This window comes from Rhinolophus sinicus, chromosome 14 (assembly GCF_057876585.1).
Source record: "Rhinolophus sinicus isolate RSI-liver-muscle chromosome 14, RSI-T2T, whole genome shotgun sequence".
NCBI classification, from domain to species: domain Eukaryota; kingdom Metazoa; phylum Chordata; class Mammalia; order Chiroptera; family Rhinolophidae; genus Rhinolophus; species Rhinolophus sinicus.
In genome coordinates, this window is record NC_142514.1 from 26,203,379 (window position 1) to 26,215,634 (window position 12,256).

Sequence of the window (12,256 nt, forward strand, 5' to 3'; positions counted from 1 at the left end):
AGGGAGACTCACTTCTTAGGCTGGCACCCAGCAGCTCTCCAGCCTCCTTTCAGAGCGGGTAAAGGAAAATGGGCTAAAACTGTAGTTAGCAGGAGTTAAGTTAGAGCAGAAAAGCTATACTGATTGTGTGTGTGGAGGGGGTAGAGGTGGTGGGTAATGAAGACAGGCTGTGGAATCTCCTTCTCAGGAGAGGAGGGGAAAACACTGACTATTGAGACAAGAGCACAGAGTCTTTTACAGTGACAGGGGAATGGATGGAATGACCCTTGGTGTGCCTAATGGCCAAGGAACAGGGATGGTGGAGGGCACGAGAAAGTGGCGCAGTTGGGTCCCAAAGGCACTGTGTCTGGGCTCAGTCAGCCAGAGCATTGCCAAGTTTGCAGGAGGCAAATAGTCACTTCCGAGTTGGTCCTGGGCCCCCTCCAGCCCCCATCCAGCCCCTCCCTTCTCCCCTCTACCCTGAGCCTTCTCTAGGTCTCACTGGCCCTTGGCTCTGCTCCGTGCCTAATCAAACAGCCCCAAATGCTGAAAACTCAATGTTTATTTTATTTTATTTTTTTACACACTTGCATAACTCCCCGACAAGCCACGCCAGGCGTTGGGCTTTTTGTTTGGCTTTATTTTGTTGCATTTAGGGAAAAAGAGAGAGAGAGAGAAGAGAAGGAATAACACAAACCACCCAGCCCTAGAAGCTGTCTTAGGCCAGGCAGTGGGCTCAGATTTCCTGCCTGAGGAAGTCTGTGGGAGTTAAAGGGGCTCACTTCTAGGCTCAGGAATGAGTGAGAAAGGGAAGAAAGCCACCTGGGTCGGAGAAGATAATGAATTAGAACCATGTGACAACGATGGATGAGTAATGAAGAGCATTTCTTGTGCATCTAATATATGCCAAGCACTGTGCTTGCTTATATATCGTGACTTAAGTTTGCAACCATTTTGCTTTCTTTTTTCTTTTTCTGTTTATCTTATAAATGTGAGTTCTGAGCCTTAAAGAGGTCAAGTCGTTTGCTCAGAGACATATGACCTGCAAGTGGCCAGCCCAGTACCGTACTCAATGACTTGTAATTTCCCTCAGAGAGCCGTGTTGCCCCGAGTGTGCATATGCTCTTCATTCTGCCTAGAAGTGCTTTTTTCTCTGAGCTTTCTCTTACCATCCTTCAAAACGCCTCCATGAAGTTTCACCTGGCCACTGTGCACGTCTGCCTCCCGACCACGTATAGACTGTACATTACTCATCACCAGCCTGCAACTGTCTTCCCCACTGAGCTCCTTAGGGCAAGGACTGTGTCTGACACGTCCTTATGGTCCCAGCACCCTGGACATACTTAATTGACGTTTAGTGAACTGAACCCCCGAGCAGCCAGGATTGTACCTTTTGTAAACCCTGCTAGGTGATTCAGATGACGTTATTCACACGGCGTCCCAGGTCACTACCACTACTCACCTGGGCCAACAGCATCATCCTCATTAGATGACCAAAGGCCAGGGGACCAGACCAGTAACTCCTAGAGATCAACAAAGTTCTTTATACTTTATGTCATCCTTGACTAGGCAAAAAACGATTCCACCACCTGCATTATCACTGGATCAGTATACTTTTAGTTACAAGTAATACAAGACCAAATCAGAATAACTCAGACAGCTGGGTGGTTCATTATTTCATGTATCAAGAAGGGCTGAGATGGGAATAATTAAGTAGCTCAGAGGCCACATCAGATTCTCTCCTATATTCCTATTCTACCATCCTCGGTGTGTTGGCCACTAACTATCCTTATGATCACAAGGTGGCTGCAGCAGCTCCAGACACTACGTCTTTATCAACCAATTCCAGCTGTCTCTTTTAAAGACTTCACTGGCACTTACACATGGTGAAAGTGGTTAATTTTGTGTTATGTGTATTTTACAATTAAAAAGACTTTTTTTGTTTTAAGAGGAGCTAACTGGATCACATGCCCACCGATGAACCAATCAGAGACAAGAGGGATGCTGCTGCTAAGATTAGCTTGAACCCGTTGGGATTCACCTGCATTCCATGGAAAGGGTGTTCACAGACAAAAGCAGGACTGTCTTAGCACCGAAGAAGGGAGAATGGCTTTGGGGAAGACAACTAACAGTGTCTGTGATCATCGCTATTACTCCAAGGAAAGCTGCCTTTGTTATTGTCAAGTTCCGTGACCCCACTGTTCTCTGACAGCTTATCATTCTCTCTTTCATGGAGGCAATATAGTGCCGCAACACTGGAATGAACGCTGTCTGAGTTCAAAGCCCACCTCTACTACCAACTAGCTCAATGTCCTTGGGTAAGTTACTTCACCTCCCTGAGGCTCATCTGTAAAATGGGTATAGTAACAATATCTATCCCACCACAGTTCGTATGGGGGTAACATAACGTAACACATTTAAAGAGCTTAATGCAGCTGCAGGAATTACAGTGAGTCCTTACTTAGTATATGCTGGATAATTCACTATAATTCTGTCCTTTCATTAATTAACTATTCACTGAGTGCTATTGTGTCCCAGGAACCAGGCTGGAAATGGAGGATAGAGAAATGAACAGCACACTGTCTGTTTTTCTAAGGAGTTCCTGGTCTCTCTCTCTCTAGGGAGAGATTTATAAGACAATGCAGATGAGGCAGAGTGACAGCACAAAGGAAAGGGTGACCACGACTGCTTGAGGGAGTCAGAGAAGCTTCTCCAAGGAGGAGAGGCTTGAAAGATTTGTTGGCATTTTCCAGGCACATGACATGAAAAAGGCATTTCAGGCAGCGGGAATGGCATGTGCAAAGGCCCAGAGGCCTGATGCCCTTAGAGAATAACTAGTTCTGGTTTGTGGGGATTTAGGATGAGAGAGTTGGGGAGGAGGCAGAAGCTGAGATCCTTCCAGAAGGGTCTCTGGTACAGGCTAAAGAGGGAAGTGGGGAGCCCCTTGGGTGTTATGAGGTGAGTGAGAGGCAGGTTTGGAGCTGTGCTTTAGAAGAAGTGCCTGGTAGCTCTTTTAAAGGCTGAATTTGATAGGGAGAGACTGGAGGGGGTGCCGAGCCCCAGTGAGAGAAGGGAAGAGGCTCATTTGCAAGAGCATTGCTGTGCTCTTCCCTTTCTTCTCTCAACCTTCCTTCCAGAGATCCAGCTGTGTCAGCTGGGAACCCACTACACTATAAACACGCACTCCCAGATTCTCCACCTTGTGTAATGGAGGGAACTTGGGATCCCCTAATACACACCTGGGACACTGCAGCCTTCACCCGGCAAGGTCTGGAAAACGACCATCAGCCTTCTTTTCCCCTCATCCTCCCTTCCTCGCCCTCCATTCACCGTCCTGCAAATGCTCCTGCTCTTTTCCATTCTTCCTGGCACATCCCTCCTCTCTTCGTCTTTGGGACCCACCATGTGCCCTTTGGTGCCTCCTTTCTCACACAGGACTTTGACGTCTGCCTCAAGGTCCTCTTGTCCACCACAGTCTCCAGCACCATCTTGAGGACCTCATTCTGCATGTCAGTGCCACACCCAACACCTCCTGAGCCTGCCAGACAGTGATGGTAAGACCCCAGACCCCTGGACCCCCAACCCCCTACCTTCTGTTCCCAACCTCTTGCACACTTCCTCCTAATTCAGATTCTTGACATTTCAACCACTTAATGATTTCCGCTTCGCCTCAGCATCTCAATTGCCCTGCAAACCCTCTGCCTCTTCCTGCTAGTTCTGCAGGAGAATCCTCCAGCTACCTGGGACAGTGCCACTGCGAATCCACAGCCAGCCTCAGCTGGGCCCTCAGCCACCAGTGTTGATCCCTCAAGCCACCCAGGCCCCACCCTCATCAAGACAGCTGAGACAGCCAAGCGCTTCAACTTTCTGCCCCCAGAACAAAACTTGTGATCCCTACCCAGAACCGCTTTCTCCCCAGATTTCCCCCATCTTGGTAAACAGCAATGAACCTGATAAACAGGAAACTGGGAGTTGTTTTTCATTCTTCCCCCTCTCTCACCTCCCACATCCACTCCATTGGCACATTCTGTTCGATCTTCCTCCAGGCCATTTCGCAAACCCATCCATTGCTCACCTACTGCTACTGCTTTAAGCCACCTTCGCTGCTTACCTGAGCGATTGTAAGCATCCCTGACTGGTTCCCCTGCTTTCACTCTGCCCCCCACCAACACAGGCTTCACACAGTAGCCAGAGAAAACTTAAAAAATTATAAAGCAGATCCCATCACTCACTCCCTGCTTAAACTTTCCAGTGATTTTCCATCGCACTTAGAATCAAATCCAAACACCATCCCTTATAAGGCCACATCCTTCCAGCTTCATCTATCACCTCTCTCTCAGCTTCAACCTTACTGGGCTTCTCTCAATTCCCTGAGAACGCCAGACTCTTTCTTGACTCAGGGCCTTTGCACAGGTCCTCTGCTGGCTCACCCTTTCGCTAGGTCTTTATACGGGCGGCATTTCTTCCTTCCAATCTTAGCTTATACATCATTTTTGTTAGACAGGCCTTTCCTGACCTTTCTATTTAAGTAGTTTCCTATCATTTCCTATCACAGCTGCCTCTGTGTTTTACTGGATATTGCATTTTGTAATCACTTACTTGCTGGCTCCCCTACTAGACTTGAGTTCCCAGTGCTTGCATGTGAAAGAGCCCTTCTTCCGTTTACCGTTCTCACGCTCCCGCATGCTCCATTGCTAAGGGCACCAACAACCTCCTCGTCCCCATGTTTTGTACCTCCTTTGTCTTCCTCCTACTTTCTCTCTGCAACTCTTGACATCCCCTCCTTCTTGGAATGCTTTTCCCCTGTCCCGACGCCTGGTCCTTGTTCTCCTGCCTACCTCTCCTCCTGGCACTGAACGGTGGGCAAGCCCAAAGTTATTCCTGGCCCTCTGCCCTGCTCTTCAACCATGAACTGATATAGATAAAAAACACAATGTCCAATAGTCAGTCAAATAAGTGTGATGGTTAATTTTATGAATCAGTGTGGCTAGGCCATGGTACAAACATGAATCTAGATATTTCTGTGAAGGTAATTTTTTAGATGAAATGAATATGTAAGTTGCTGGACTTTAAGTAAAGCAGATTACCCTTCATAATGTGGGTGGGCCTTGTCCAATCAGTCGAAGGCCTTGCTACAACAAAGACTGACCTCCACCGAACAAGAAGGAAGTCTGCCAGCAGATGGCCTTCAGACTCAAACTGCAACACCAACTTCTGCAACTTCCCTAGGTCTTCAGCCTGCCAGCCTACCCTGCAGACGTTGGGCTTGCTAAGCCTCCACCATCATGTGAGCCAATTCCTTAACACACACACACACACACACACACACACACATACACTCACACACACACTCTCACACACACACACACACACACTCGCACACACACAGGTTCTGTTTCTATGGAGAATTCTAATACAGTAAGTGTTAACTAAATGTTAACTAAAAATCTCCTAAAGTCTTTTCCTTAATGAGATTATTTCAAAGATCCAAGCATGTTGGGCCTGAAAGTCAAGACACCCAGGGGTTCTAGCCCTGGCTCTGCCACTTGCTGGCTGGATGACCTTATCTAAGCTCCTGACATTTCTAAACTCGCTTCTCCCCCACTCTTCCATTTCAATAAACAGCATCTCCACCCACCTGACTGTTCAAGGTAGAACCCAAGAGTGTTTATCTTTGGTTGGCATCTTTTCTTGACTCCCTACATCGGATCCATCAGCAAATCATTTCACTTTTGCCCCCAGAGGGTCTCTGGATCCACGAATTACATTCCATTTCTTCTACCATCATTCTGCTCCAAGCACCCATTGTGGTGGAATTTGTTCCTTCCAGGGATGCTGCTTTGCAACCATGATGTCGCTCATCCCACACAGTCTATCTCAATTGTCATTTTGCTAGTATTGGGCTGTGTCTTTAAAGGTCTTTTGAAGTACCATTTTGTACTTCTGTAGGTGAATATAATGATATATATTTACCTCTCTTCCGTTGTTAGACATGTGGGTGGGTTTTTCCCCTATGATAAGTAATGCACAATGGATATCACGATTCCACAGGCTCTGCCACTGACTGGGCAGTCACTCGAGGTCTGGGGTTTTATACTTTCATTTGCTTAGTGTTAACAACAACTCCGTAAGCTGGATGTTACGATCCTCATTGCACAGAACAGGAAACTGGTTTTGACCATGTAGCCAGCCCCGCCAAGGTGTCACAGCCACTAGTGACACACGCTGGGTTTGGATCCATGTCTGTGTGAACCACCACCTGGCTCAACCATGTCAGTTAATGCCGTAGACGCATCTTCTTTGTGTATCGCTGGCGTGAGAGCTTTATAGGCCCTGCACCCTTATTGCCAACAAGCTTTCTGGCCCCCCGCACGGTGCCTGGTACACAGTATGTACCTGAGAAACATAGAATTGATGAATGAAGAAGGTGGTGGTTTTTGAGGTCATCTTTTTCATTATGATATTACCTGTACTGTGCATTCTCTTTAAAGAAACATTGCTAATCTAATAGGCAGAAATATTATCGCTTTAAATTTCCTTTCTTTGATGGTTGATAAAATGAAATGTTTTTTTAACAAATGTCTACCACTAAACGTTTATAATTTCTCTCCTGTGAATTTCGTACCCATATAATTTGTCCGTTAATCTCCTGGGGTCTTTGTGGGCTTTCCCCCCTTAAGTCGTATGAAATCATTCTATGGCAAGAATTGTAATTATTTGAATAGTCGCTGCAACTATTTCCCCCAGCCTGTTGTTTGCCCTTTCCCTCAGATTACCTCACTTTGTCCCACGGGGCTCCTGAATGTGCGTCCAGTCTCCTGGGAAGATGATGAGTCTCCAGCAGCCGGTGGCAACTGGATCTCAGGCCTTTCCTGTAGCTGAGATCCTTGTCAGGGGCCTGAGTACAAAGCAGTTTTCAAACAAATTGACCTTACGGGTCACATGACAGTGTGCTTCATGGACGCTCTCCTTCTTTGACCAAAGGCTCCCCTACAGGGAAGGTATTACCATTTCCAGTTTTCTGATGAGGAAACCGAGGCACCGAGAGACGAAGTCACTTGCCCATGAGAACACCAATTGTAAGCGGCCAAGTAGAAAGGACCTCGGGAAGCACCTGGCCATCAGCTTTCCTCCACCTCACTGAGGAAGGAACCAGGCCCAGGGAGGGACAGTGACTCGCCCAAGGTCACACTGCAACTTAGAGAACAGAACCCAACCTCTCCAAGCAAAACCAGGTTGTCGATGAGGAGACTGTGCTGAAGGTGTCATTCATTCACTCACTCATTTCATTTATTCAATTAGTATTTATGAAGCACTTACTACATACCATGTTTCCCTGAAAATAAGACCTACCCCGAAAATAAGCCCCAGTGAAGATCATCAGCCAGACGGACGCATTTAGTACGTTGTGACGATATTCCAGAAGGAGATGACATAACTATTTGAATAAATGTAGATTGTTGTACATGAAAAAATAAGACATCCCCTGAACATATGCCCTAAGGCGTCTTTTGGAGCAAAAATTAATATAAGACCCGGTCTTATTTTCAGGGAAACACGGTATCAAGTTCTAAACTGAAACAACAACAAAAACCCAGAAAACACTGACAAACAAGACAGAGTTGGTCCTTGCCCTTGAGGGCAGCCCAGAGGAGAGGGACAAGTAATGCAACAGTTACAATTCAGAGGACTATTGCTTCCCTTGAGATGAATTGGAGGCAGTGCGAGCCCTGAGCAGAGTGAGACGAGCCATAAAACTTCCTGGAGAAAGTAACTCTCCGCTGAGACCAGAGAGCAGAGTGGTCAGGCTAACAGTGAGAGGGAAAGGTCCTGTATTGAGGACAAGGGCACATGCAAAGTCCTGGGGCTCAAGGTAAGTCATCCTCAGAGATCTGAAGTAAGTAGGAGATGGAGGAGGAGACAGCCTGCAGATGGAATAATGAGAGATGAAGCTAGATAAGCAAGGCCAGTGGAAGAGTCAGCTCTTTATCCTGAGGGCAATTAGGAACTCCGCCTTTCTTTTTTAGTAGGGGTGTTACACGGTCAGAATTCTGAGACAGGCTACCCTCACTGCCCTGTGGAGGGCAGACTGGAGGGGGACAGCATGCAGGCAAGGAGGCCAGGGAGAGACAGGCACCTGGGCAGAGGGGGAGGAAGGGCACGGTCCCGGGTCCCCTGGAGACCAAGCTGGAGAGCTGGCCTGGTGCAGGGACAAGGCGGGGGGCAGGGGCCTGTCTGACCACTTGTGCCAGGCCCTCCTCCAGCCTGCCTCAGACAAGAGCTACACGGAGCAGGCTGGATGGAGAGCCGCACCCCCATCCTGCAGAGCGAACCCTCAGTTCAGCTCAGTCCAATGCTGCAGTGCAGGTCAGGGCCTAAGCGAGCTCAGATGTGGTGGAGACACAGGGTGGATGGGGCAGGTAGAGGAGTCAAACAGGAACGCCCGTGATGGACTGAATCTACTCATCGTGCCGTGTGTGTCTGTGGACCATCTGGGTCGGCGCGGGAGGAAAGTGAGCAGAGCAAGGGCTTTACAGCCAGACAAGCCCAGCTCTGCTATTTACTTGGCTGTATGACCTTGAGCAAGTTACTCAACCTCTCTGAGCCTCAGGTGAAGATAATATAACATGGAGATAATAATCATACGTGCCTCATAGAGTTATGAGAGAAGGACAGGTATTAATTTAGTCAACATATATTGATTGAGTACCTACCATGTGCCAGGCACTGTGCTAGGCATCGAGGTTACAACAGTGAGCAAAACAGAAAAGTCTCTGCCCTCATGGAATTACCTTCTGGGAGACACATACCAATATGTGTATTGTCCTGATGCAATGCCTGGCACACAGTAGGTGCTCCATAAATGTTTATTTCTTACCCTCTCCTCCCACCTGATATCATTTCCTAGGTAAGGAGCAAGGCAAGAGCCCCTCTCCTCACCCATTCTCCTCCCTCGGTAGTTCTTGACTCCAGCCCAAACACCTTCCAGCCCAGAAGTCTTCTTCAAAGAAGGGTGCACAGAGGAAACCCTGCAGAGGTGCACTAGCTAAAAGCAAAGTAGTAGCAAGTGCTGCCTTTGACCTTGGGATGAGGAGGGGAAGAAGGGCTATGTCCTGACTGCACCCCTTATGGCTGGGAGGAAGATCTCCATTGGAGGGCCCTGGGCAGCTCCAAGCACCCCCAGCACCACCTGCCACCCAGTAGCATCCTTCCTTTTCCAAGGGCCTATAGTCTTTAGGATGTAGGAGATTTGACAGGAAGATTGGAAGAGCCAGGAAAGACTCCCAGGGGGAGACACTGCCCCTCCTCATCCAGGAAGGATCTTCCTCCTACTGAGGTGGAGGCCCAAAAGGGAGTGTTTGCCGAAAGAGGGAATTGCCAAGCACGCAGCCTGCCCATGAGTGGAGACAGGTGACCTGACTCCAGCATTGAGTCAACAAGCTGTCACTGAGCACTTAGTATCAGGCCCTTTGTGTCCACTATCTCCATGGGTTCCCACCATATCCTCCCATTTTGCAGGGGAGCAAACCAAAGCTCGGAGAAACTGAATGCTTTGCCCCAAATCACCAAGCAAGTCAATGGCTGAGAGCATCTGAACTTGGGTCTGTTCTGACTCCAAGAACAGAGGGAAGAAGGAGGAGGCCTCAGTTTGCCTAAGAGCCCAGAGCTCAAGCAGGGAAAGAAGGGGAGCTGGGGGGTCTGGGGGCCCTTGGCAGCAAGGCTCTGACTCAGGCCTCCCAACACACACGTTCCAAGCTAGGTGCTGGGCAAGGGGGTGCCCCAGATGCCCTGGGCTCATGGAAATCTAACAAGGAAAACCCCTCCTCCCACCTGCTTTGGGTTCTGGGTTAGGGGAGCAGGAGCTGTGACTCAGACACACGTCATAGACGTGGATACTGGTGGGTCAGCTGGGAGGAGGTGGAGGGCGGCAGCATACTGGGTCCTACACATCCTTCTCCCTGATGCCTGCTTCTCAGAGCTCCGCAGCCCCACAGCAGTCCACCACCGTGCCCATCCTACTGGGGGCTCCAGGGTCCTGGTGGAGGGCTCAGCTAAGCCTGTCTGGATAAGAGAGGTCCAGACTGATAAGATAAGATAGGTCCGGGGTTGGTCTGACGCAGCCATTCTGGAAGCCACCTGTGGTTGGCGGGAACTGGGAGAGGCAGGAGGTCAGAGAGAGGGAGGCTCTTGTTTCCAAGTTCATGACGCAGATCTGGGGGCTGGCGTCTATGGACACAAGGTGACAACCAATGGACTATCTGGATAGAGGAGTCATCACACTGACCCTACTGATTCGCCCACCCCCACCTCTAGCCTCTCTTTCGCTCAGAGCTACTTGGAAGTTTCTCCAGATGTGGGGTGACTGGTGTGGTCACTGCCAGGCATCAGGCTGGTGTTTACCATCCCCCCCACCCACCCCACCCCCAGCCCCAAAGTTGGGTGGGGCTGGTCCCCCTCCCCACACCAACAGTAATGCACTCAGCCTGCCCAGAAGCTGGGGAGAAGTTGACTTCCTCCCTCAGTCCCCACTCCAGCAAGTCCAGCTCTGGACCCCGGAACCCACCTTCCTCCACCCAACTAATCCCCAGCCCCTCCCCCGGGTATTCCAGTGTGTGGAGCTGGGCATGAATGTGTGAATGGCTGAGAGAAGGGGATGCAAAGTGCAAGAGCTGTGATGGTGCGCATGTGTTAAGGAATGCGTAAGTGGGAGGTTTGGCTTCGAGTGCACGTACATTTGTTCACGTGTGTGTTGAACCGGGTTGCTGAGCACACATGCGTATGCAGCTGTGCACATCTGTAAGGGGGGAGCATCAAGAATCACAGAAGCTCAAGGTTCCCAGGAACCCTAGAGACCTTTCAATCCCACCCTGTGCTCATGTATTTAGTGCAGGAGCAAATATGTAAGTGTGTGTGTGTGTGGAGGGGGATGGGGGAAATAGTGACAGTAACAATGACAGGTGCTGGTCCAGGAGCACCAGGTGCCAGGCACCAAGCCAGGTGCTTACACACAAGATTTTAACCAGTACCATAGCCCCATGAGCTAGGGAAGGTGACGACCCCATTCCGTAAATAAGAGAACTGAGGCTCAGAGAACCAGAGCAAGGTCACATGACTCAGAGGGTCAGTGTCTAGACTGGAAGCCAGTTTACAGGCCACCCTCTGGTGCTGTGATGCTCACCTGTAGCTGGTGAGGTGTTCAGATCGTGGAGGACCTGGGGAAGGGGCTGGGAGTCCCCACAAGGGGACAGATGCAGGAGAGTGTAGGCATGAGGCTGCGCATGCTGGTTTGCTGTGCTGACTAGCTGTGCAGACGTATCTTGGAGGTATTGCAGGTCGGTTTCTGACCATCGCACTAATGCAACTATCGCAATAAAGCAAGTTGTCATCTTTTGCTGGTGGTGGGGCTTGCCTTCAAATTGTAAAAAACGCAACATATGTGAAGCGCAATAAAGTGGAGTGCAATAAAACGAGGTGTGCCTGTGTTGGGGTTTGAGCACATCTGTGGAAGCCGAGGTAGGCTTGGGAGTGTGAGCTCTCGTGTGCGGTGGAGTGAAAGTGAATGTGGTCTGAGTGCGGGTGAGGATAAAGGAGTGAATTGTGAGGGTCTGTTGGGGGTGAGAGAGGAAAGGGGGAGAGGGGTAGAGGAGGGGAGAGGGAGAGGGAGAAAGAGGGAGAGCAAGGGAGGGAGGGAGGGAGAGAGAGAGAGAGACAGAGAGAGAGAGAGAGAGAGAGAAGGGAGAGCGAGGGAGAGAGGGAGGGAGATGACAGGGACGTGTGATTCCATGTGCATTTGAGTGAGGGTGTGCAAAATGCATCGAGTTGTCCTTTTTTCTTTCTCTTCTCTGACTTCAACCAGGAACAGATGTCTGAGCAGGCTAACGAATTGGAAACATCTGAAACAACTGTGTGAGCTAAAGTATAATAAATAGAGCTTTCATCACATTCCCTGCAAGGGGGTCGCTGGGGACAGGCTCCAGGGAGCACTAAGAAGGGTCGGGGGTTGACAGTGGCCCAAGGATTGGTGGGTGGGAGGACAGACTGGCCTCCCCTCTCCCAGGAAGGACAGACTGCCCCGGGAAGATGGGCAGACAGACTGCCTCCTAGCATCCACAGGCCTCGGTTTTCCTATCTGTGTAGTGGGCTTGGTGTTTGTTCTGGGATCTGAGACCTGGCCCCTTAAGGAAGAAGCACCTTTAACTTCAGGCCGACAATTGGCCAGACATGGTGCTGAGGGCCATAAGCCAGGCCTGAGGAAGCCCTCAGTCACAGGTGCCCT